We start from the raw sequence: 22,539 nt of genomic DNA, 5'->3' as shown, positions 1-22,539 counted from the left end.
CAACTATCATTGCACTAACCTTAACCCAAACCCTAACCCTAAGGTCCGTCACTATCACACACTTACCTTACCCACACCCTAACCCTAACTCAATCCGCCCTTAACCCTCAAGTCCATCACTATCGCACACTTACCTTACCCGTACCCTAACCCTAACTCATTTAACCCACCCCTAAACCTAAACTCCATCACTATCGCACACTTACCTGACCAGCACCCTACCCTAACGTCCGTCACTATCACACACTTACCTTACCCACACCCTGACCCTAACGTCCGTCCCTATCGCACATTTACCTTAACATGTCGGTGTTCTCAGCGTCGGGATTCTCAACTGTCGGTCTTCTCTGTTGTCGATCTTCCAGTGTCGGTGTTCTCGTTGTCGGCGTTCTGCGATTTTGGTGTTTTCAGGTAGACCTGTATATATATATATATATATGTATATATATATGTGTGTGTGTGTGTGTGTGTGTGTGTGTGTGTGTGTGTGTGTATATATATATATATATATATATATATATATATATATATATATATATATATATAGATATATATAGATAGATATATATATATATATATATATATATATATATATATATATATATAGATATATATAGATATATATATATATATCTATATATATATATATATATATATATATATGTAGTCAACTATATCTGGCAATTAGAGCAGAGGACTAAGACTCTGAACTGTTAGTGAGCCCCTTCCTGTAGTCAAGGGCACAGGGTTTGAGTCCTTCCACATTTATTTGCTTGCTGTGTGAGTCTAAGCAAGTCACTTAACCAGACAGATCTTGTGTTCAGTGGGCTTACTCACTTAAATATGTAAAATAAAAAAATAGGTCTGTTTTAACATCACTGTTAACAATTTTGCATTGGATTATACTAGTGATGGGTTAAGGGGTTTCAGCACATCAGTCACACTCTTTCAAAGTACAGTATGCAATGGAGACAGCAAATAAATGCTACTGCCCTTGAACACTGTTTTATTTTTGCTCTTGGCCAGTTATTTATGTTACCTGAACTGCTGAGAAAATGAAGGCTTCAGATTCTGTTAGATATCAGGGCCTTTTTTTGTTTTAACCAATATAGGTCAGCCTGCTTATGGTGCTTCCTCTTTTACATTATTCATTCTGAGATTTGTAGAGTTTAATAGAGTGTGGTTGTAATGATAATTTGGATTGACAGACATATACCGTTGTGCCTTTTGCCCTGGTTCAGCTCCTGGTACAGCTAAAATAAAAAAGTGCTTTATTTTTTTTTTTAATTAATGGGAAAGTACACACTGGACAAAGTCCATTTTCAGTGGAGGTCCAAAGACACAGGTTCCAGCATGAAGTGCAGAGAGCATATGCAACAGCACAGTTAATGTGAGGAAACATTCAGGAGAACTAGAGGATGCAATAACCACTGAAAGCTGAAGTTCTGAAGTTGAACAGCAGTGTACGAGGATCACAAGCAGGGCACACCAAAATTATCACAAATGAAAAAATATATATTCATAATACACAATAATCAGCCACAATTTCCCAATAAACAAGGAAATGAATGTTGGTGCAGATAAGTGAAGAAGTAATATATGCTACAGGTAGTAAGACAGAAGACAAAAGGGCAATGACCAATAAACCATAGATTTTGAAATTTATTTTAGTAGACAAAAGCATCCATGCCTGCAATAAATTAGAAGAATAAAGTGAAAATAGAATCAATAATGAAAAAAATAACCATTGTTTAACTAAACACTGTGTAGAGAAAACTGTCAAGTGTAGAATATTATTGGTTAGATGAACTAGACCCGAAAAGGGAAAATAAGAAATTAGCAGCAGGAAAAAAAGAAGAGGAACAAGACAGTAAAGAAATTGATTGAACAGAGATTTAACACAGGAAGAAAATAAATGCAGGAAGAGGGCTAAAGATGAAGGTATAGGCCAGTACAGAAGAAAAAGAAAGGACAGGAAATACAGATGCAGAAAACATGAGGATGTAACAAGATAACATAAAGATACTAACGTAATGCATGCAGGTAAAAAGGCTCGCAATAACAGAGAAAAAATAGGAAGTGACAATAACCATATAAGCAGGATTGTAGTGGCAAGATTTTTTACAGCACTAGACAGAGGATTAGAAGGAAGAAATACATTGACCATATTATGTGATGCAACAATAATAAATGCAGTTAATATAAAATGTGATTTCTGAGCACTGTTGAAATTATTTTAATTGAGGCATTTTTTATAAAGATACACACAGCTTATTGCAGCATCTGGCAGTGACAAATAATACATACAAATATTTCAAGCACGGGCATTAATGCCCTTCTAGCTTGCCAATATACCAAAACACTTGTTCCCATAAGTATCCAGGCTGTTCTTAAAAACATCTAAATTAGTACTTGCTTTAATGAAATTTGGTAGTCTGTTCCATGCATCAACAGTTAGAGAACCAATTAGTACACTTCTCATTCCTATAGAACATTCTACACAGGTTGTCTGATGATTCTCTAGTACTTTTTGATAACTCCAAACATTCCCAGAGGTAGTTGTCACTAAATGCCCTATCACCTCTTAGAGATCTGTAAGAGACACTGTACACGTTCAGACATTTTAGTCTTTCATAATAACAAACTTTCACATTCATAGATACCCTTGATGTATTTCCGTTGTACTCTTTCCAGTTTACTCATGCTTGTTTTCTTATAAGGTTTCCATATTGTTATTCCATGCTCAAGTTTGGGCCTAATGTAACTAACAAACAATGACTTCATTATTTTTGATTTCCTATACTTTAAAAATCTTTTTATACAACCATTAGTTCTATAACTATCATTAACCAATGGGTCGATGTGATTAGAAAAACTCATAGCTGAATCTACTCATATACCCAGGTCCTTAAATGAGTCTACAGTTTCAATCACTGTGTGCTGTATTAAATATTTTCCTTTCAATTTATGCCTACCAAATCTCATATGCTTAGTTTTTGATGGTTTAATCATCATATTATTCTCCTGTGCCCAAATGGTTAATTTAGTCAAGTTATTTTACAGACATGACTTATCTGTTAAGACATGTAATCAGTTTACCCAGTTTCGGGTTGTCTGCATATAGACTGTAGAACACCTCGGATGAAAAAGTTAGGACTGAAAGATACAATCTACACAAGTAAGGGCCTGCTACCTGTGGTTCTGGAGTCGCAGGTGGCTCTTCCACCCCTCTACAGTGGCTCCCTTTAGCACTGAAAAGTAATGGCCACTCTGCAGCACGACACACTGAGAGCGATCGAGTGATGGATTTTAAATATTGCTCTTATAAACTTAGAAACTTGCTAGAATAACATGGTTTATTTTGCCATGCATTCAACACACACTGAGACCTATCAAGGAATTCCTTGCAGCATCAGCATCTGCTGAAAGGTTTCCATACCTCTCCACCATAACAAACTCTTAACCACAAGAAATCTGGACAAAGCCACAAATAAAGGGGGAACATAGGAAGAAAAATAGGGACAGATTTTAAACATTGCTCTTATAAACTTATAAACTTGCTTGAATAACACTGTTTCTGCTACCATGCATTTTCCACACACACACACACACACACACACACACACACACACACACACACACACACACACAAACTGTACAGATTTTTCACAGAATGTCCTGATTTTTGCCTCATATTTTTGGTCTGTTTCTCATAAAATTGTGGTTTCTGGCAAATCAATGGCAAATTATTTAGGGCAGAAGTCAGAAAGTATAGACAGACATTTGAGCTTCAGACTTCTTAGCCATCAGAAAATTCATGCTAATGCAAAACCTGTTCTATCAACTTTCTAATTTTGTAAGAGCAATATTTAAAACGTGTCCCTGTTTTGGGGCCTTTGTCTACCCCGTTATTTATGCTTTGTCCAGATTTCTTGCATTAAAAGGATGAAAGGTATGATATGCACACACACACACACACACACACACACACACACACACACACACACACACACACACACACACACACACACACACACACAAACACACACACACACACACACACACACACAAATACACACACACACACACACACACACTGACAGCAATCAAGTGAGCCCAATAAAAATCTCAGCAAAGGAACAAAAACAGAGACGGATTTTAAATATTGCTCTTATAAACTTAGTTCTTTTATATATAGTATAATAACTATATATAAAACTTAATACACTGTGTTATCTTCATTTTATGGGTCAAACATGTTGTGTGGCTCCAGATGAATTTTATATGGTAGAAGAAAGACCACAATGGCTCTTTTGATAGTGAAGGTTGCAGACTCCTGGCCTAGGACAGTGCCCTGTTTGCTGTATGATACTTGCTATGTCCTATCTGTAAGTCATGCAGCTATCCATCTTATCACGAGTACATCAATACCTAGTTGTACTAATTTATTGATCAGTGTTATGTGTATGAGCCTGTTAAAGGCTGAAGTTAAATCTATATAAATTACAGCACATGGGCGGCCGCAGTGGTGCAGCGGTTAGTGTTGCCACCTCACAGCAAGAGGTTCTCTGGTTTGATCCTGGGCTGGGATGCCTTCTGTGCGGAGTCTGCATGTCCTCCCTGTGGTCATGTGGGTTTCCTCCGGGTGCTCCGGTTTCCTCCCACATCCCAAAGAAATGCTGTAGGTGGATTGGACACTAAATCGGCCCTAGGTGTAAGTGTGTGTGTGTGTGTGTGTGTGTGTGTGTGTGTGTGTGTGTGTGTGTGTGTGTGTGTGTGTGTGTGTGTGTGTGCCTTCTGTGGAAAGTTGGGCACTGGGCTGGCAACTCGTCACCGTAAAACTCCACTGCCAATCATGAGCAGACAGGTGATCTGCTGTGGCGACCCCTAACCGGGAAAAGCCGAAAGAAGAAGAAGAAGCTGTTATTATATTGTTATAGAACATCATGTTACAGGTGATAATAGATCTGGTTTCAACATATGCATGCTGATTTATGGTTTCAAGTCCCAACCTATCCAGTTCTGGCAACAACTTATCCAATATTACCTTCTCCATTATTTTTCCACAACAGGAAAGTAGACTTAAGGTTCTACATGACTCTGGGTATGTCCTACTCCCCTTTCTATTAGACAGGTTTAATAAGTGCATGTCTCCAGCCTTGAGGAATCTCCCCATATTTATATGACCTAGTGAATAATAGATATAATACTACTTTAAGTTCTTGCTGAAGTGCTCTCATGTCATTGTTACTAATTCTGTCTCCTTCCTGTGCTTTGTTTGGAACCAGTTTGAAAAGTTCTTTTTCAATATAATCTAATTTGATTCCAGTATCTGGGCTTACCTGGATGTCACTAGGACAACTTACCACCCCTTTTGTGGAGCCAAACTGTTTTGCATAATATTTTGTAAATATATCTATAATCTTTTGTGTCTGAGAATAAATTTTAGAATTTGCACACAGTTTAGCAATTTGGGGGTCTTTACGCCTTCCACATCTTATGTAGCTACAAAAAAGTTTCCTATTACGCTCAACATCTTTATATAAATTTTCTTCAAATTTTTCTTGCTCTTGTCTCACACTATCTTTGTCCAGCTTGTTTTTTTTTTCAGTTTTCAGAAGTTGTAGTTCGACTTTTCTTCCATTTCTTATATTTTTTTGTCTCTCACCTTAATCAGATATCTTGTTCTTATGGAAATATATCAGCCTGATGTTGTATGCCTAGATCATTATGTTAAACATTTTTTTTTAATTTTTTTGCACTCAAACAATTTCTCTTTCAAAATTTTCCACATTCCATCTGCAGTTTTTCCACTGAACACCTGACTAAATAATGGAGGATATTATCGCTTAAAGACATGCCTCTACATTTACTGCTTTCTGATCACTCAAACATTGTTTAAGGAACAGACAATAAAAACACTACCCTTGGACCAAAGTGTTATCTATAAGGTTAGTAGACTGTACTAAACTACATTAATCAGGGACTCATCATTGCATCACTACATCATTTTAGCAGGTACCAATGAGACTTACATGTGTTACTGCTAGCAAGTTGAATATGACTTTGTTAGTTACATCCTAAGTGGTCCATAACGTCTGTCAGGTAAATTGAAATTAACAGCACATTCTTTAGCAGTAGCTATGAAGATAAATTATAGGCCCACAGCATATGACAGTGGTTATATGTGAACATGTGATATCACAAGTAATCATATGTTAAGAGACATTGGCGTTAAGGCATGCTCCACAACAGTAGATAATGGTTCTATGCAATACAATAAGCACAGAAATCTCTACTAATACCCTCTAGAATGAACACACTGCAAAACTACAACAGGAATGCAGTGAATGTCACCAGCACAAGTCCGAGGTCCACAAATAATGTTAGATATGCAGTATGTAGTCTTCAGATGATAAACAGACACATCCCAAGACATTGCAACTAACCATTGTGCAGGAATGTTATAACACATGGCAGTAGTTGTTAAGCAAGTCAGACTTACAGGGGAAAGTATTAGGAGTCTCTTATACCCAAAACCTGGCATTAGGTAACTATGAAGAAATATGGGATAAGGCTATAGCAAACATGAGGACTATGAAAGCACACAACAGCAAGTGGTACATGGTGTATGTGACACTGAGGTTACGAAAGGAAACAAGATAACCTAGAATAGATGACATGCAGTTAACATATGAAACAATGTAATGCCAAGGGGGATAGTTTTATTTATTTATTTATTTATATTTGTTTACAGGAGTAGTACACATCAATATTGACCTATTTAAAGCTCGGCTCAATGAAATTCAAAACATTTCACAAACAAAAAAATACAGAAATCTGAGCAACAACAGAGTAGTTCAAACTAATTACATAAAAAAATATGTGTCTACATGCAGTCTAATGAAGCAGCACAGTACAGATTGTAATGTACAATATATTTGTCGCCAAGGTGGGTTAGTCTTCAGTGAATCATGAGAGGGGAGAAGAGACTCAAAAAGGAGTTATGTCTTCAGTTGAAGTAGTTGGCTTAGATGAATAAGTGTTTTTTGAGTTGCATTCTGAATTAGGAATAAGTGCTGATTTCCTTAATGTCGATGGGGAGTGCTTGCCAAAAGGTAGGTGCCTAAGAACAGAATGCATTTACAGAGCTGTGGAGTTTGGTTCTAGGGGTAAGGAGAGTTGGTGTGGCTTCTGAATAGTGTCTTAGGTTGTATGAGGAGTTTTTTTTTCAGAAAGACTAGCTGCAAAAAGAGTAAATGTGTAGAGCTGGAGTAGTTTTTTTAAGGAGTATAGCACAGTTGTACTGTGTTTCCAAATACACAGTGTAAAAAGCTGGTCAATATAGATATGCCTTAGGCATAGGTAGGTTACACTGCCTAATAAATGCAGACCTGTACACAGAACAGCTAAACATGTTTCTTGAGCTCAATTCATCAGCATTAGAAGGTGTTAAAACATCCTTGTCCACACCTAGCAAGTAACTCTACGAATTGCCAAGCTTCTGTATAACAGACGAACATGTTATATGTCAACATATCCAATATACATGTATAAACTCTATATACTACAGCATAAATATGAAGTATAAAAAGAAAGCAAAGAAAAATAAATTAAAGAAGCCTATATCAGACACTGAAATGACAATATACCAACTAACTTGAAAACGAAAGTAGAATTCTATTTAATGTTACATCTTTCTCATGTAAATACACAGCGCACACGTACACACACACACACACACACACACACAGACACACACACACACACACACAAACAATAAAGAGATGTACACAAGAAAAACATGCATAATCACCTGCAGGACATCCTGTCTTTTGCCAAGCATAAACAGACCACTCTGGAATGAAAATGCACTATTACAGTTAGCTGTTGCTATATGGCTGCAGTACCACGTTACCACAATAGCTGAAAAACAAAAAACACAAAGTAGAGTAAGTCAGCATAACAACAGGGCTGTACAGCAGCAGCATGCTTTGTATAACTGAAGAACAACAGCAATCTTTCTGCAGGTAATAGAAAGCAGACATCATCTAATAAAACTGTAGAGTTGTGCCAAAACACTGTTTTGTGTGCACAAGTCACTGAATGCACTTATTTATCTATAGGCTGTGCATTTGATTTGACTGTAAATGGAAGTATGGTGGTCTATCGGAAAGAGTTACCTCACACACCCATGGCAGTTCAATCTTGTCCTTTGGTCACTGTCCATGTAGAGTTGTGTGTCCTTTCTCTGTTTCCTGAACAGCTGAATTAGTCTTCCCCAGATACATAGATTATCTCCAAAAAAGATGTTGCTTGACTGAATAAAGTAAATATGGATAGCTAGAAAGACAAAGTCAGTTACCTTCAAGTCATCTATCACTTCATCTAAACCATGCAAACAAACTAGAAAATGTCATCTAATAAGAAGATTTCATCTAATGCCGATGTACACTACATGATACTACCTATAACTCTGATGGTCAGGAAACCTTATCATTTTGTGATTATTACGGTTAGATTCATAAATATATATAAATATAAATAAAGTGTGTGTGTGTGTGTGTGTGTGTGTGTGTGTGTGTGTGTGTGTGTGTGTGTGTGTGCATGTACTGTTGTAATTTTACTTTGCTACACTGTGCTGGTTTATGCCAGTTTTCTGTGCACGTTCAGAGTTTTTCTTAAATAAAGAAGTTATGTACCTACCATAACATTCCATGTGAGTTGTTCATCTCGCCTTCATTCTTACACATGGGTTTGGAGACGATCCATCGGCTCTGAGTCGGCCTCTTTACTAGCTGAAGATCTCAGAGTAGCTCGAGGCCAGGTCCTTATCCCATGACGCTCTATGTTCTACCTCAGATCTAGTTTGCTGAAGCCAGCATAAACAGGTATAACCCAATAAGTACTCCAACCAGAGTAAGAAGTCCCAAAACACAACCAGCAGACCCCAAGTCTACTTGTTCTTCGAGACCCTGAAGGGGGAAGGCGGGTGGGAATGTAAGAATGAAGGCAAGATGAATAACTCACATGGAATGTTATGGTAAGTACATAACATCTTTATGTGAGGTTGTTCAATCTGGCCGTTCATTCTTACACATGGGTAGCATCCCAAGCACCCTAATCCTGGGTGGCTCAAGGGAGTATATTCCTGAAGACAGTGGAACCAAAGGAAGCCCTGTCCCTGGAGGCCCTGTCCACTTTGTAATGAGTGATAAATGTATGTGGCTTAGACCAAGTGGCAACTGCACATATAGTGTCCAAAGGCAATTGAGCCACATAAGCAGAAGATGTGGAAACAGCCCTAGTGGAATGTGCCTTCACACCATACTCTAATGTTTGGTTTGCTGAAGAGTATATAAATTTAATGCAGTCAGTTAACCATTTGGAAAGAGCAACTTTAGAGACTAGTAATCCTTTCTTAATGTCAGCGTGAGATACAAAGAGTTGGTCAGATTTTCTGTATTCCTTTGTCCTGTCCAAATAGAATCTCAATTGTCTGTGGACATCAAGTTTATGCAACATGTACTCCAACTTATTAGAAAGATTGCTGAAAAAGGTTGGAAGTTCGATAGTTTGATTCAGGTTAGTCTCAGAACACACATTTGGCAGGAATGAAGGATTAGTTCTCAGAGAAACTCTGTTTGGATGGAACACCAAATATGGGGGGGTTGATAGAAAGGGCTTGAAGCTCAGACACCCTATGTGCTGAGGTAATGGTCACCAATAAAATAGTTTTCCAAGAAAGAAACTTCAACTGGCAGGAAGATGCAGGCTCAAAGGGGGGAAGAATAATACATGATAACACAAAATTTAGATTCCAGGGAGAAAAGGGTTGTCTAGCAGGTGGCCTAAGATGAATGGTACCCTTCAGGAAGGCCCTACATAGTCTGTGAGACATCAAATTAGAACCTTCAACTCAGAGGTGAAAATTCAAAATTGCCGCCAATTGAACTCTAATAGTGGCAGTTGCAGCACCTTCATGAAAAAGCTTAGATAGGAATTCCAGGATACTAGCAATCGGGGCAACATAAGGATCAATGTTATTTTGGGAGACCCAAAAAACAAATCGCTTCCATTTACTAGTATACAGCTTTCTGGTGGAAGCCTTATGTGAAGATACAAGAATGTGCTGTACCTCAGAATAAAAAATGTGTGACCTGGCTAGGTTGGGAATCGAAGCAGCCAAGCTGTCAGTCTGAGGAAACAAAGGGAGGGATGGAGGACCCCTAACAAATGTGTCAGCACGTATGGAACTGGGTTCAGAATCCAAGGTTCCTCCAGTTGATAGAGTTGGAAGAATGGGAACCAAATCTGATGAGGTTAAAAAGGGACTATTAAGATTACAGTCCTTCCCAGGCTTTTGGCTTTCTGCAAGAATTTCAGAATCAGAGGTATAGGTGGGAAGGCATACAGGAGACCCGGGGGCCAATTGTATACGAGCGAGTCCCTTGGGCTGTCCCCCGGAGGAGGATTCAGGGCAAAGTAGCTTCTGCATTTGGCATTCATAGGGGATGCAAACAGGTCACAACAAGGCTGGCCCCATCTGTGGAAAATCATCTCCAACTCCATCTTTGAGAGACCACTCATGCGGTAACAGAACGGCTCTGCTCAGTTTGTCCGCTATAACGTTGAATTTCCCCGGGATATGCATTGCTATCAGAAAGCGCCTGGTGGATACTGCCCACTGCAAAATTCTCAAGGCTTCTTGACACAGGGGGCAAGACTTGGTTCCCCCTTGCTTGTTGATGTACCAGACCACAGACATGTTGTCCGTCTGTATCACAATCATCCCTAGAGGCAGAGAGACATGGAAGTGCTGCAACACCAAAAGCACTGCTCTCAGCTCCAGAACATTGATGTGCAACTGTGACTGTCTCCGACCAGGTGCCTTGGGCTGTTCTTCCCTGAGAAAGCCCCCCCCTATCAGAGAAGCGTCCGTGGTCACTGTGGCTGACGGTGGGGGAGAAACAAATGGTTGACCCACTATAACTTGTTGGCTAGTCAACCACCAGTGAAGATCCTTCTTGCAAGAGTCTGTAATCATGACTAAGAATGGCATCAGAGGTTGTTGGTAAGACCACTGGGGAAGAGTAACCACTGAAGAATCCTCATGTGCATATATCCCAGAGGAACTGCTATGAGCGTAACTGCCATGATACCTAGTAGCGTCAGTACTTGATGAGCCGGTACTTTTCATCTCTGCAAAATGTCCAAGACCTGGTTTCTGAGAGTGGTTATTCTGTCCACGGGCAATTTTACTGTGGTGGTGGTGTCTAGTTCTGCTCCGATAAAGGAGATATGCTGTGATGGCGACAATGCAGACTTTTCGAAATTGATTGTGATGCCTAACTGAGAGCAGAGATTGAATGTGTGATCCCTTGACAGAATTAGTTGATGCCTGGAGGTGGCGGTGAGGGGCCAGTCATCCAGATACAGAAACACTTGGAATCCTAGACACCTCAGGTGAGCTGCAACCACTTCCATGCATTTGGTAAACACTCTGGGGGCTGTTGTGAGTCCAAAGGGCAGTTCTCGGAATTGGTAGTGACTGGCTCCCAGCCGGAAATGCAGATGATCTCTGGAAGGCCTGGCCATTTTGATATGGTAGTACACATCCTTGAGATCTATAGAACACATCCAATCGCCCATTCCGAGGAATGGGAGAATAGGCTGAAGCATGACCATCCAGAACTTCTCCTTCTTTACAAATGTGTTGAGTCTGCTGAAATCCAAAATGGGCCTTCAGTCCCCTGTCTTCTTTGGAACTAAAAAGAATCTGGAGTAAGTTCCGGATCCTATCTGGTCTGCTGGGACTGGCTGGATGACTCTTTTTTCCTGCAGCCTCTGGATTTCTATGGCTGCTTGATCCCTGAGACTGGGTGGAACGTCTGGGATTTTTTTCCCCAACAGGTGGGTTTTCTAAGAATGGAATAATGTAACCTCTGGTAATGATGCTTTGTACCCAAGAATCTGTTGTAATTCCTAGCCAGGCATCGGGATACAAAGCCAAGTGAATCCTGACTGCCTCCAGAGTAGGACAGTCGGGCCTCCTTTCAGGAGCGCTGATAGGGCTTACCAAGGAATTGACCCTGTCGCTCTGGTTCTGCGGACCCCCTCTGCTGCCAGAGTGGCATCTTCCATTATTACCCCCTCCTCTGCCCTAGAGGGGGGTTCACTATGTGTGTTCTGGAAAGCTCCTTGGGACTTTAGGAACCACATTTTTCCACCTTTCTGCCCTTTGGGGTATGGTCTGGTAGGGGTGGAAAAGCAGACTCCTACGGCAGATAGAGTCTTTCCGTCTTGCTCACACTAGTGAGAGTCTCCTTGACTTTGGGCCCAAAAAGAGAAGAGCCACCAAATGGGGTGTTGACAAAGGAAGACTTGAAGGCTTCCGCAAAGGAGCATAAGCGCATCCAGTACTATCTCCGAAGAGCTATTGCTGAACCTGCTGCCCAACTCAAACCATCGGCTGCATAGGAAATGAGCCGCATGGATGAGTTAACTATGGAATTAAGGGTATTAAGCTGGGCTGTCACCTTCTCAGAGACAGCTCCATCTGTACTACCCTGCAGAGTATCTCCAAGCTCTTTTAGGAGATCTCTTTGAAGACAGGTAAAATGAGTCAAGTAGTTAAACGATTGCATAGCAAAGGTAATAGAACTAAAGATGCGTTTCCCATACCTGTCCATAGTCCTGGAATCCCTATTAGGAGTATGGACAGTAATAGAGGTTTTGGACATCTCTTTCTTGGTGGCCACCACCACCACTATGGCATCAACTGGAATTCCCTTGGTGAGGAACATCTTGTCTTGAGAGGGAGGTGATAAACCTGCTAGGCCTCCGAGGGACCGGATCCATAGTATCAGGAGAGTCCCACACCCTTCGAGCAACCAATGCTATTAGTTCAAAGGGCAGAGTCACCCAGGAGGTGGAAGGTTGAGACCCAAAGGCCTTCAGGAGCAGCGACTCATCCTCAGAAGGGCTAATGGACTGCCAGTCACCCTTCTGCTTAAGGACTTCCAAGATATCCACAAATGAGATATCCTTCGAGGGGGACCGTGGGGACCCTTCCGATTCCTCTAAGTTAGTGTCTGATGTCAAAGGCTCCTGCAGGGAATCTAAATGCCTCCTCTTACAAAGTCTCTTTCTGGGAACCTCACCAGTGGGAGCTTCTGGTGAGGTCTCAGTAGAGCAAGGGTCACCTGATGGGGTTACCTGAGGCTCCGTGTCTCGACACTTCACAGGGACGTGTGATGTAGAGGCAAAAAGTGGCACTTTAAGGGAGGAGGGACCTGATGATGTGTGTGTCTTGGATGACATAACCCTTCTCATAGCATTGAAGGCATCACTACTCTGACCTGGGAAGCCGTCGGTTCCGAAGGAGACGGCAACCTCCCCGGCACCAAGACAGTTGGCTCTGAGCCAGAGGATGGAGCCGAGCTCATCCTTGACAAAACGATTACTATACAACAAAGCACACACAAGTACAGAACACTCTAGCTAATACAACAATAGAGTGTCAGATTCCTGAACAACTATTAAACAATGAAACTCTATCTATATCTAATATATATATCTATAACCTCTAAATTTTCTAAATCTAAATAGTAACTAACACACCACACTATTAATAGGAGAATGCATTAAACAGGATAGGATATAACTAAGGAAGGCCAAAGGCCTAAAAGCAGCGCTCTGAAAGGATGAAAACTTGTCAAAACGCAAATAGATTAAAGTAAATCAAGGCTAATCTAGCCCATTTTAAAACTGTATAAAAGGTAAATCTACATCTTCATATCAGAATAGTTAGAAAAAAATAGAAAAAAATTGTAACAAACTGGCCCAAGCTCTCAGACGACATCTGATCTGTTGCAGCGGCAAACTAGATCTGAGGTAGAATAGAGAGCATCATGGGATAGGGACCTGGCCTAGAGCTACTCTGAGATCTTCAGCTAGTAAAGCGGCCGACTCTGAGCCGAACCCATGTGTAAGAATGAACGGCGAGATTGAACAACTTCACATTTTTTTTTTTCACTGTAGTATGACTAGGGAACTGGTGTGTGTATGTGTGTGTGTGTGTGTGTGTGTGTGTGTGTGTGTGTGTGTGTGTGTGTGTGTGTGTGTGTGTGTATCTACTTGAACTGATCAAATACCATTTATGTCAATAAGCATAATGTCATGTCAAAACTAATTGGTTAACATTATGCAAATTGACACTACTATGCACGCACCTAGAAGTAATATTGGCACATGCAAACCTTAAAAAAAAAAAAATTAAGCATAATTTTTTGTGGGGGAGGGGGGTGGAAAGCCCTAACACACCACCTGCTAATTATATATTCCAACTCTGAGATCAGATAACCCTGGGAGAAAACGATATATTGTCCTTCTCTGCTTGTCAATCTCACACGCCTGTCGACCAAACTGTATCGATTAAACAGATGTCTGTCATATATATATATATATATATATATATATATATATATATATATATATATATATGTATCTCTCTTTATATATATATATATATATATATATATATATATATATATATATATATATATGTGTGTGTGTGTGTGTGTGTGTGTGTAAGAATAAAGTAAAGACTGTCCAATATGACTCAAAAATAGTATGCAAAAATCAAAGGAACATAAATGGATATTTATTAATAAATAAATATGAAAAAACATGTTAATTATGGAACAGCTTCAAGTGGTTATATCAGAAAAGCAAAACAAAAAAACGAGCAATAGAAACGTTTACTTTTTAATAAAAGTAAGTATAAAAGGCAAAGCTTTCAGAAAAGCCCTATGGATCTCATTCACATTTTTCCCAATGATGCACTTTTGTCCACTAGAAGAACTTATACATGCTGATTATAAAAACGTTGACATAAACCTAATAAATAAAATTTATATTCAGTTCATTTAAAAAATTATAGAAAGATGGCCTGATACTGTAGCTTATAGAAATACATCTCAGATAACCCATGTTCGACTAGCAGGATGTGTGCTGAAAGGGCCTGGTCAGTGGAGAATTGTACTGAGTGGATAATGCTTGCTGATCCATCCTAGGAGGGAGGGTGATGGCTCTGGCTCACTGATTGGGTAATACCAATAGGAAACAATAGTTAGCATAGGTTCATAGGCTCACAGATATATACTAGATGAATGACCACCGGGACGTTTATAACCTATCCAAGCAACCCAACACAGTTGTTTCCCCATGTAACATGGATGTCTCTTTGGAAGGTTTTGTTAAAAAACAAACTGGTAAATACCCAGATAAAGAGTTCCAAACAAAACAGCCCAAGAATAAAAAATAAAAGGAACTCATAAAGTTATGTAAGAATAAGTTTAATAGCAAAGTTTTCAAAAAAAAACCTCTTCTTCAGTGCTTAAAATCATACTAAAACACATTTTCATATATACACCATATGAACAAATTCAAACCAATAGAAGTGCAGCAACAATAAAATAATTAAAATAAATAAACTGAGTGCTTGTTTTATGGAAAATAGACCTTCTCTTGAAAACAGGTTTTAAACTCACAGTATCATTCAGCCCAGGGGGCACATCTGCTTGAAAGTAATGAATCCATCTATACTCAACATTCCCAGTTTTCAACACAATATCCCCCTCCCATACTTCTTTTAATGGTTTTTATAACCCTAAATGTGAAACTATAAATTTTATCTGAACTTACGATATGTTTAGCTAAGGCATTACTCTCCACCTCCTGAAGTAAACCACATTCTTGGTTTTACAAGTGGCAAAGAAAATAAATTGTCGTATCATCACTAAGTTTTGTCTTTAGGTGTAGGAATATTAAACAACAGCTCTGTTATAAAGACCTACAAATGTGCTCTAAGAATATTATAATTAAAACTAAAAATACTGTGCCTTGATTGCCAGTTTTGTCATTATATAAATAAAGTTTATGTACACCCTAATACAAGACATTTTATTTTCATAAGTCTGCCACTTGTAAAACCAAGAATGTGGTTTACCTTAGTTCTTTCTCAATATTAACTGTAAATGGTGCTTTACATGATAAAAGTTCTACAGTTACAACATGCTTGCCACATCAATGTGTACTACCGTCTTATATCAACTACCTGTATTTTATTTTCTGCGTACTGTTTAGATGATTCTCTTTTAATGACTACGTTGAATATTTTTGTATTTATTTTTTTGAAAATTTCTTGTATTCTGATTTTGATGATTACTTTCTGTATTGAAATTTATTGAATACGTTTGTAACGTGATGTACTTTGTGGATCTTTTCTCCCCGGGCCTCTGCTGAAAACTGGCAATATTTGCCCAGATGGACCCTCCCAGTAAACAAATTTAAAATAAATAAATACATTTTGGAAAAAAACAACAAGATGTTACAAGAAAGGATAGCCCAACATATATCTGACATACGCAGGGAGGGTTGAATTAGTTAGAAGGGGTATGTTAGTTAGTGGGTTGCTAAAAAGTTATGTGGGGGTATGTTAGTTAAGGAATGTTTACTGTTGGCCTCTGCCTATAAGAGACATGGAGCAGCCCATGGGTGAATTTATGATATCCTATCCAGTGTTATTTAGGGAATGTTTACTGTCAACCTCCATCTATAAGCGACAAGGGGGCCAGCACAGGGGTGAATTTACGATTTCCCATCCTATAATCAAAGTTATGTTTGAAAAGGGGTTAGGGATGAACTTTGCTTCACATGGATGGGGAGTCTATTTCAGAGTATGAGGATTCTTTAAGACACATTTCTGTCTCACCAGCACATTCTGTTACATCACAAGCAAAGTTTAAATCCCTGGATCTAGTGTTTCTCTTGCTGTTCATTTTATGGATATGAAAAAGTTCCCATCAGGGATGGATCAAAGGATGCTTTATATGCAAAGCATGTCAACAATCTGTAGGAGACACAGTATAGAGAGAGGGCTGTAAGGTGATTTGTCCAGGGAAATCTGTTGATACCCTGGATTCTCTTGGTGAAGAATCTCTGTGAGCAATCCAACTGTTGAATATGCCTAGTCAGGTACATGTTGAAGGGAGAATTGTACTGAGATGGGTCTGATAAGGGCCAAGTAGAGTGTACTATAACTTTCTTGGACCTGGATGCCACACCCTTACTTATAACTTTGGCAATGTAGAATGATTTTCTTACAACCTTGGCTGTGTGTTGATCAAACGCCAGATTACTGTCTACAATATTCCCAGATCTCTAACTATCGGGTCAACTCTTAGGGGTGTGTTATCAATGCAGTAATTTGCCTGGGTTGACATTTTCCAAAAAGGCACTGTAATGCACTTCTTTGCATTGAATTTTAATCCATAGCTTTGGTACCATCATTTGCCTGCATTAGACCTTCTTGCAGGATGTCAGTGTCATAGGGGAATTTATAATAGCTCACAATATGTATTCAACTGTGAACTTGGTTAGTCAGAGGCCCTTGATTTTAGCCTTGGCCTCTGAGAACTAGATGCCAAACAGGAGTGGGCTGAGCACAAGAGTCCTGTGGTACACAGCTGGTGACTTGCCTCCTGGTAGAGATAGTCTCACCAAGCCTGACTTCTTGGATCATATCTCTGAGCCAGCTGGCAATCTAATGACTTATGTATGGATTTATGCCTAGTTCAGTGAGTCTGTCTACAATACTTGAGTGGGGTATTGTGTTGAATGCCTTAGCCAGATCTAGATAGGCAGAAAGCATTTTCCCTTCATCTATTGCCTCGGTTACGTCTGCCAGGTTGAGAAGGTATGACTTTCCACTGACAAAGCCAAACTGTGAGGGTCCTAGTGTCTGTAGGTTGCCAATGTCTTAGTTGATTATTTCCATGATAATTTGTTCCGTGGTTTTGCATACGAGATTAGTTAGAATAATAGGTCTGTAGATTCCAGGGTCAGTTGATAACCCACCCTTTTGAAGAGGGATAACCTTTGCCCTCCTCCATTCTCTTGGGCCCTAGCTTGTTTTGAGGCTTTAGTTGGAAAGTGACTCAAGTGGTCATGATGTTTCAGGCTAATTAGGAGACATCCCAGGATATTGTCAAGGCCTATTGAGGCTGTATTTTTGGCCTTAGCAAGTGCTGCCATAACCTGCTCTCTGCTAATAGTTGGGAGTTATGCTAGTAGGGCGGTGACGTTTGAGCTGAATTTGTCAGCCAGCAGGTTTGCTATGTCATTCTTCTCTGTGAAGATGGTACCTTACTACCAGTTCAGCACACTGCTACCTCTGAGGTTTAAGAAACAGCTGTAGAAGGCTTTGTGGTTGTCTTTAGCCTGAGAGGCTATCTAGACCTCATAATTGGCCTTGTTGGTTTGAATTAGTCCTCTTAGTTTCTTGTTTAGTTTAATTAGTAAGCTCTTGTCATTATGAGAGTGTTTGTCTTTCTGACTTTGGCCATGACTTTTTTCTTTTTGTTATATACCCTGTTGAGATTAGGCGTCCACCAGTGTGGTTTGTTTTTTGGGTTTGGTTTGGCCTTATTTCTAGTATGTACAGTACTATGCAGCCATTTATATGTCTGTAAAATTTTTCTGTGAGCAATTCTGCACAGACTGTTGTGAACTCAGGGTTAGGCAGTGTATTGAATTTTTGACAAACTGTCACTTAATAGAATGCATTTTGCTTTTGAATAGTTCCTAACTGAAATAGGTTTTGCACGGTTTTCCAAGTTTTTAATTTTTATGTAGAAGGAGACATCTTTGTAACTTGGGGGGGGGATTGCAGAACTCTTCCATATTGTTCATGACTAGAGCCAGTATGTTTGAACATGTGATTGGAGTGCTCACTTACTGATCAAGGGCATTTGTGTTATAAATTCCAGGAAACGCTGTGCCTGTGAGTTGGAGGGAGTAAAAACTTTGTTCTTTTGGGTTCCTGAGGGTTTTATTTACACCACGAGGTAAAAGCTTATTTAGTACATACTGCCTATGGGGTACTGCATAAAGCAGAGGAATTGTGTGTGGCTACACCTGTGTCCCAGTACCTGTGGGTCTGAAGGGAGCTAGTGTGGTGGATAGGATTGCAGAGTTAGGGGAGGATTGTCTATTAGATCAGACAGATTGTGACACCACTTACCAGTGTATTCTCACTTCTGCAGTGAACAAATGGCTGGAAAGAACAAACGGCTCTCATTCCAATTGTAGGTGTCTGACTCCTATGTCAAAAGAGGAATGACAGGCTCAGTGAGGCAGAGGAAAGGCAGACAATTAGGCAAGATCTGGTTGACAAGGAAATAGGAAAAAAGAAAAAAAGTGTAATTAATATTGCTCCAGCAGGCATCTAGCACTAAATTCAAGGAGCACCAATGAGTGTTTTACATAACCAGCCAATGACCCATGTCTTGAGTTAAATTTCATCCAATAGAAACAGCAGCAATAATATTTTATCTGTGAAAAAGAGAATCTGTCAAAATAATGTCAAATCAAGTGGGTAAATACAGGAAAAATATATAGGGAGTACATAGTGGCAATATTAATACAAAGTGGTGATATTAATTCTGTCTGGTATGAAAGGAGCAAAGCAAAATCAGCTAAATGCTTGACTAAAGCCTATGTTATTCTGCTGTTTGGGTAGATTCAGCACCAAGATAGGAATGCAAGTAAAGCAGTTCAGAAGAGATTTGTAGGCTGCTAGTTAGGATTGTAAAGACTCAATGTGTAGAGTGAAGAAGCAGTAGTAGGGAGGAATAATGTAACAAACTCAAAATACGCAAGCTTTAATCAAAAGGGTAGTGTGAGGTATGAGAAATAAACAAAAAAAAAAAACTTGATGGCAGAGTGGGGTAAAATATGAAAGGGTACCTTCATGATGAAAATTTGGGCTGGTAATATAAATGTAGTTGTAAAAATATCAGTAAAGGAAACACCATCTATACCAAGAAGTAAACTACCATCCTACACCATAAATGGGCCCTCCTTATTACAATAAGCAGACTTTAAAGGAAAATGATGATGGTGTCAAGAGGAAGTCTAGTACTCCAATAGGCAAGCGATATGGGGAATGTAAAAAATTAACAGGAGGTATGCTGACACTCGCATGAGCACCAACCAGGATTAATAATCCTGATAAATGGATGGGAAACAGAAAATACACACCTGTGATTCCACTTGTGGCCCTGCTGGACAGGGGCTTTGGGTGCTGACTTGTCTAAACATGGGTTAAACTCTTGGTTAGGTTTATAAGGGCCTCCGGGCCAATAGCCTAGTAACATCCTATAAAGGTATAGCCAAGGCCATCTTTGTAAATCAAAACAAAGATCCAGAATTACTTATGCTTGTGGATATCCATAAATATGGAAGAAGTCATAGCTAATAAGGTCAAATTTCCCCATTAAAAGAGAAACCAGAGATTTTTTTTGTATTCAAGTTAAAACAGAATCATCTGTGGATCTCCAGCTGGTTAAAGGAGGCACAAAAGGACTGGAAACTTAAGAGCAGGGGGAAACAACATACTGTGAATCCTCTGAAAAAAGAGCAACAAAAAGCTTTGAGAATAACTCAAAAAGTAGAGCAGCATCTCGAAAAGGGGGGGGGGGATATGGCGTAAAGATTGGAATCACAATCTGAAAAATGGAACTGTGAAATTATATATATATATATATATATATATATATATATATATATATATATATATATATATATATATATATATATATATATATACATACATACATACACAAATACAGATATGCATATAGATACAGATATGTATATGCATATTGGTGCCTAAAATACATATAAAATAAATTTACATGGGAATTTCTAGCCAAAATTGGACCTGAGCAGAATACTTCCTGAAGTAAAGTCATACCCAAACCCTGTGATCATATAAAATGAGTTGCCTGATAAAATCTATTAGGCCAGTTTTCCTGAGTTATAATGATAAGTACACAAACCCATTCCTAACATCTGACTTGAAGACTTTGTATATCATTCCCAGTACTGAGAATCCAGAATCTTAAATTATCAAGAGGAGGGTGGTTAGTTTAAAGCCTAAGAAGCTCTGACTACCATCCATTCCCAATCATGCTTACTTGAAAGACATTTCAACACAAGAAAGATATAAGCTGCATTGGTGTCAGGGCATTTCCCGAATTAGTATTTATTGATGACACCCCATTTTTAAGCCTCACTGGAGAGTGTTGTCATAGCTGAATAAGCTTATATGAAAAAATATAAGAAAATGATCAAGCCAATGCAAATTCCAAGAAGCAAATACCTTTTCCAATTGAGCTCTTGTAATATACATTTCCAAACTAGTACCCCGTTTGTCTCTAAGACCTTCAAAAATAAATTTAGACTTACAAAACAGGATTTTATAGATTAACAATAATGAATGAGTTGATAAAGGTTGCATGTGTGCAAAAGATTTCCAAGGAAATCAATTACCCTCTAGAAGATCGGGCAGTGGGTTGCTTGGATGCTGTGAGAAGTAAACTGACCTTAAGTACAGGTACTGCAAAAAAGAACAGTCTCATGGCATCTCCAAAGCATTCATGATAGGCCAGAAAGCTTGTTTTGGTATGCATCAATAAATCCTGTCAAAAGAGACAAAAGATTAAGTCCTTAGAAATCCAAAATGGCCAATATAAAGATGTGGAGATTATCACATTTTTGATAGGCTCACATATTCTATTACAAATTCCATGTGCCATTCAGCCTGTCTTTTTTTTCCAGAATATGTGTTTGAAACCTCTATCATCCTAATTCCTGTTCTTACCTTCTAAGCTATCTGTTCTGTTGAGTGTGAATGACCTCTAGTTCTGGAAGCAATTAAGTAAGATGATGGGTGGAGTGGACTTGTAATATTTAATAATTCCTGTAAAGGCATACAAAAGGAAATTTGCTAATGCTAAACCACCTGTCTTAAAGTATACACTCGCTGTAAAACATTTATCTTTCACATCACAACACAAGGTACATCTAGGATGGTGAATCATTCCTGTCCAGATCTTGTCAGATGTAAACAATTTGTATGTTAAATAAATCCTCCATAAAGGTCAATTTTACCAGTGAAAGATTCTGAAAGTATAAATTTTACTTTAGATCCTCGTGACATCACCAAAGGGATAGTGTAAAAGTACATCCATAGACTTTAACGGACCTAGCACTGCACACCCGCAGGGTCACGTCCATTTAGGTCTATGGAAGCATTTGCATGTCACCATAGGATAAAGAAAAAAATTGTGGGTCTGTTTTAATAAAAATGTTTACAAAGATTTTTTTTATTAAAATATGATCCACATTGTAGAAAAGTATTTCATTTAAGCTACCAAACGCTGCAATGCACATGTTGAGTTTTGACTGTATACTTTAATACACAAGGTGTGCTTTATTCTGGAAATTCCAAGAGATCTTAGTAGACACATTAAAGAAAATTCTTCCTAATCAACCAGGTATTCTGACAGTCAAGTCTAGTTCAGATCAGCACAGAACAATACAGACTTGTATGCAAGGTCTCAAGGTTTTCCAAAAGGAGAGGTGATTCAGAAAGGTTTTTAATTCCACAGGCTGAGCTTCATTTTGGGA

The 22,539-nt window shown here is 39.0% G+C and overlaps 1 protein-coding gene and 1 long non-coding RNA gene across 2 annotated transcripts in view; one reads left to right on the top strand and one right to left on the bottom strand.

Annotated features, from left to right (window-relative positions):
- LOC122811792 overlaps positions 1-8,339 on the bottom strand; it is a 33,614-nt gene extending 25,275 nt beyond the window's left edge. Inside the window, exons 1-2 of the long non-coding RNA XR_006366289.1 lie at positions 8,184-8,339; positions 7,817-7,926 (exon numbers count right to left, since the gene is read on the bottom strand). This is a non-coding gene — a long non-coding RNA (uncharacterized LOC122811792). The remainder of the gene's footprint in view (positions 1-7,816; positions 7,927-8,183) is intronic.
- The window catches only part of ITGB7 (integrin subunit beta 7), a 603,012-nt gene that overhangs the window by 262,437 nt on the left and 318,036 nt on the right, over positions 1-22,539 (top strand). The gene's annotated exons all lie outside the window — the stretch shown is intronic.

Source organism: Protopterus annectens, chromosome 9.part0 (assembly GCF_019279795.1).
Source record: "Protopterus annectens isolate FY-2018-M chromosome 9.part0, PAN1.0, whole genome shotgun sequence".
NCBI lineage: Eukaryota > Metazoa > Chordata > Ceratodontiformes > Protopteridae > Protopterus > Protopterus annectens.
The sequence above is the reverse complement of the archived record's forward strand: the minus strand, read 5'-3'. Positions and strand labels throughout refer to the sequence as shown.